Source organism: Choloepus didactylus, chromosome 7 (assembly GCF_015220235.1).
Source record: "Choloepus didactylus isolate mChoDid1 chromosome 7, mChoDid1.pri, whole genome shotgun sequence".
Classification (NCBI taxonomy): Eukaryota; Metazoa; Chordata; class Mammalia; order Pilosa; family Megalonychidae; genus Choloepus; species Choloepus didactylus.
Window position 1 is genome coordinate 125,795,832 of NC_051313.1, and position 5,207 is coordinate 125,801,038.

At 40.0% G+C, this 5,207-nt stretch overlaps 1 non-coding gene across 1 annotated transcript; it reads right to left on the reverse strand.

Moving 5' to 3' along the window:
- Nucleotides 1-4,875: 4,875 nt before the first annotated feature.
- Nucleotides 4,876-4,957, reverse strand: TRNAS-UGA. Its single transcript has one exon. It is a non-coding gene; the product is annotated as a tRNA-Ser (tRNA).
- Between the last annotated feature and the right edge of the window lie 250 nt (nt 4,958-5,207).

A 5,207-nucleotide genomic window follows, 5' to 3' on the forward strand; every position in this document is an offset into this window, starting at 1 on the left:
GAGATTACTTTAATGTTCCTTCTCTCCCACATATTAGATTCTGTCCTGTTATGAGATGGAACTCAAGAGTTTCATCAAAATCAATTCCTAACTCCTATCCTGAAAAGAATTTTGATGTATGAGTTTCAATTTTACAAGTAAGAAGTAAAACAGCATTTTGTCATAGAAGAAATGTTACTATTGAGCAAGAAAGGAAGGAAGGAAACAAGAAGGAAAGAAAACAGCCTGCAACATCTAAAAACTGGTCTGGCTTTCAGAGTCGGGCATGTTATTTTCCTCTTGAACACAATATCAACGTTGTAGTTTGCTAATGCAGCCAGAATGCAAAACACCAGAAATGGACTGGCTTTTATAAAGGGGGTTTATTTGGTTACACAGTTACAGTCTTAAGGCCATAAAGTGTCCAAAGTAACACAATCGGGTAACTTCACTGGAGGATGGCCAATGGTGTCCGGAAAACCTCTGTTAGTTGAGAAGGCATGTGGCTGGCATCTGCTCCAAAGTTCTCATTTTAAAATGGCTTTTTCCCAGGATGTTCCTCTCTAGGCTGCAGTTCCTCAAAAATGTCACTCTCAGTTGCTCTTGTGGCGTTTGTCCTCTCTTAGCTTCTCTGGAGCAAGAGTCTGCTTTCAACAGCTGTCTTCAAACTGTCTCTCATCTGCAGCTCCTGTGCTTTCTTCGAAGTGTCCCTCTTGGCTGTAGCTCCTCTTCAAAACGTCACTCACAGCTGCAGCTGCACTGAGTTCCCTCTGCCAATCAGCTCATTTATATGGCTCCAGTGATTTAATTTAGACCCACCCGGAATGGGTAGGGTAACACCTCCAAGGAAACTATCCAATCAGAGTCATCACCCACAGTTGGGTGGGGCACATCTCCAGGGAAACACCCACAGAATTACAATCTAATTAACACTGATAAGTCTGCCCACACAAGATTACAGCAAAGATAATGGTGTTTGGGGGGTACATAATACATTCAAACTGGCACAACAAACATCAGAGGTTTCTCTGAGACCATAATAAAGTGAGACAAAACAAGGACACTTCATAATTTTGTCTAATCACAGACAAAAACAAGGTTGCTGTGCCACCCACAAAATACCAAACATCCCTCTTTCTCTTCTATACTGAATGACTGCTACATTCTTACCAATTACAGCTTTATCCTCTCTTTAGTCTGTTTCCTTATAAATAATATTGAGATACCCAATTATAGAATAGCCCCTGCTTTCTAACAGCATCCAATCTAGAGCAAAGCCCTGCTTCCTTAGGCCTTCTCTCAAATCACCCCACCAAAACCCAAATCCTAGAATAAGTTCTTTCTAATACCCTATTACTGAAACACCTCATGATTCCCCACGGTGTGTGTTCTCCCTGCTGCAATGAGTAATAAACCAAACTTGTTCAACCATAGGTGTGTTCCTGGTGTTCTTGACTGGAGGACATTAACACCACCTATATAATATCAAAGAATCATAATTTTTAAAATTTAAATGCAAACATTTGAGTTAGTTATGCCCACAGTTCTAGGCATATTACCATTATTAGTGCAGATAAGGTACCTCTTTTGACTTAATGATTGATTGACCTTGTCCCTTTCACACCACAGCACACTCCATGTCTTCTAACTCTAGTAGCAACTATTTTACTATTTACTATGCACCTTTTTTCTTTTGGGGGGGGGTGTTGTCAAATATCTAACTTTGTATTTCTAAATTAGCTGGGCATTCTACTGCACCTCTGTTGATGTCATCGATGATGTCATGTGGGTGGTGGCCATCAACACTGCAGTCCACAGACTAGGCCATTCCCAGAATCTCTTTAATGGTTCCAGAGAGTTCTCTGGCTAAAGATCCATGCTGCATCTGTCAGTCAATGTTGACAATCTCATCAGAAGTGGTATTTCTATGGTTATTATTATTTTTCTGCTTCTCTTTGTCTCTTGGTGCTTCCTTAAAGTCTTTGACAATTGGGGCAGAGGCAGAAGGTACCACCTCAGTCTGGACTGTCTGTTCTGAATGGTCAGTTTCACTGCAATCCTTGGATCTTTCCATTCAACAATTGCCTTAGCAATGCCATCACCAACCTGTTTTTGAAGATAGACCCTAGGGGCCTACCTTGGGGACCAGGGTAGAAGTACTGATTTCCCCACCGGTGTACTTCAAGTCCATGACTTTGACCTCACTGGGATCAAACGTGAACATCATGGAGGAGGTGGCTGCTGTTGGATGAACCTTGATGCCAGTCGACTGAAGAAAGTTGCACCTTGGCCTCCTCTGAGATGAATGCCAAAAGCCGTAATATGTAACCTTTTATTTGAAGGTTTTCTCGTGAAATGTGCAGTTTTATTTGTATGTTTTTAATTTTATATAAATGTAAAGTGATCCATTTTACATTTGATTTGTTATTTCCACTTGCCATACCATACTTCAATATGTGTATTCACCCATATTTGTTTATGAACTCACCAAGTTCTGGACAAACAGATCGACCAAAATTCCTACCAGTAGATATCTTCCTACAGGCTTTTGGGAAAAGTTCAGTGGGATAAATGAATGGAGCAGAAAAAATCAATCATATGGTATATTTAATTTTTTTAATTGGATTGCCAGATTCCTCTCCAAAATGGCTCCATAAATGTCCAACCAACAGTTCACAAACATTTGAATATCTCCACAACACTGTGAGCATTTTGAAATTTCTGTCATTTTAATTTTTACCCATTGAAAAGGTGTCATGAGATACATCATTATTTTAAATTGTATCTCAAAGATTACAATGACTTTAAGCACATGTAGAATTTTTAGGTTGTATCATCTGTAAATCAATCTATGGAAAGGCTCTCTCTTGACTGACTGATTCTTTAGCTCCATAATGGACTCTCTCCAATGTCTCCCACAAATGCAATTTTTAACATATTTAATGTTTACATTTTTACTAGAATGTGTTCCCACAAAGCACATATTAATATTTTGTCCATTTTACTTGAATGATATTTTCATGGTATTTTTTTAGATTCATCCAAATAGTTATGGATAATCTATCCATTTTAAAAGTTGCACAATACTTTCTGGTGTGAATAATTTGGCTTTGACACAAATACATCTTAGCTGAATATAATATCCTTAACTCCCATTATATTTCCTTAAGTATCTTTTAGGCATTTCTCTATTCACTCACAACAATGAGTATTACTTGAGAGTAGGCTGCTTCTAGCATGATTTTCTTCCCCTCAGCAATTAGATGATCTGTGTGTGCGCTCACTAAATAATTATTCCTTGGTCTTCAGATTCAAATAATTTTGCAAGAAAATATCCTGGTACTGATCAGTTGATCAATTTTCTCTCATAAACACTGTGATATATTTATGTCCTTTCCTATATTCTATACTTACAATTTTTTCTCTCTAATGAATGTTATCCTTTTTCTTCTGTCCCATCCCTCTCATCTTTTCAAAGTACATGACTTTGCTCCCATCTTTTTTTCTTCCGGATGGGAACTAAATTTGTAAGTCTCTGAATCTACTATTTGTTTCTCCCATGTGCTTGTGAAGCCACAGAAACACATTTGCCCCCTGAAAGTGCTGGAGGAGTTAGGGGGTGCTGACAGAAGAATTTGCTTTGGGATCTCTACGCAGCAGGATTAGAATATTATTTCTTACTAACGTGAAATTTGATCTAGCTTGTGGCTCTGCTTTGTAGATTTTTTTTTTTTAAACCCACTACCTTCCAATATGTGTGGTGTAACTCCAATTTCTCTCCATCTTTGGGGCCAAAAGAGTTTTGTACCTTTCACTCAAACCAACCTTGGACTCTGTTGGTTGAAAAAGTCTTTTCTAGTATTGGGTTCTGGGGTCCAGGGGCTGAAAAAGACCTAATGTGTGGAGAGCTCTTTATAAACTGTTATGAAAATTCCTGCTCAAAAGGGATAAACTCATGCACTGATGAAGGATAGCCCCTGCCTAGGAGACAACAGAGGCACCAGACACCTGAGGAGCAGCAATATCCTTCCTACCCCAAGCTAAATCCAACAGCTTAAATCACAACACTTTGTGACTTTGTCAAGGAGTTACCAATGACTCCACTTACCACAAAGGATAAATCCAAAACAGTGAACCAACTCTGTATGACAGAGACAGGTGGTGGCGTTAATCCCCAGCATAGGCAGAAGCAGACTGGGGCAGCTGCGGAGGGCCAGGGCCTTGGAATCAAAGCCAAGCAAGGTTCAAGTTCCAGGCTGCTGCTCTCTAGTTGGGAGATGGCCATATTTACCTCCGTGGACCTTCTGGTCTGTAAAATGAGTATGTTGTAAGTATGATATAAATTATAAGACATGCAAAGTCTTTGGGAGGGTGGTGTGTAGTGTGGATTTGTTAAACAGGAGCTACCGTTTTATCATTTTTGGGTACTATCAAATCCAAACCTGGATCTGCTAAGAACTTGATAATTCTGGGTGTGTCACCTGTGCAATTTAAGAAAACCTGGGTTCACATTCTGAAAATCCTGGTTTAAATGCTGTTTCATTGTGCAGCCTTGAGCTGTAAAATGTTTCTCAGCTGTAAAATGGGAATGTAAATATTAAGTAAAGTGTTGCTGTCTGGCACATATCTTTGGACATCTTTAGTTTTAAGATAAGTACCCATCAGTGTCGCTACTCTTTTGAATCCTGACTGGACAGTGGCTATGAGACTACTACCTCAGAACTATTATAGCAGGAGAGGCAGGAGTCTGACATGATCTTAAGTGTTTAAATGATCCGTGTTGGCTGTGAATTGAGTTTAGACAATGTCGAAGTAAGATCTACGGAAGGAAAGTGGGCGTCAAGCACGGATTTGGGATAACCTAAAGAAAAGCCACGCAACATTACTGCTAGAACACGTAGTCGGCAGGATTCGAACCTGCGCGGGGGGACCCCAATGGATTTCAAGTCCATCGCCTTAACCACTCGGCCACGACTACTTGACACAGGACAATTCCGACGGCAAAGGTAAATAAATAGTGAATATGTAGCAAGTTCGCCAACAGTGGGTCCGATAACAAAGAATTTCACGGTTTGGTCCGGGCCTTTCTCATATGAATCAAAGAGTTCGTCCTGAGCAAATACAGAACTAGTGGATGATACTGCAATTCAATAAAGGGTTCCTGGACAAGCGACTCGGACTTCCTGGGCACTTTCCGCAATATTCGCGGACACGCACGTTCACACCTG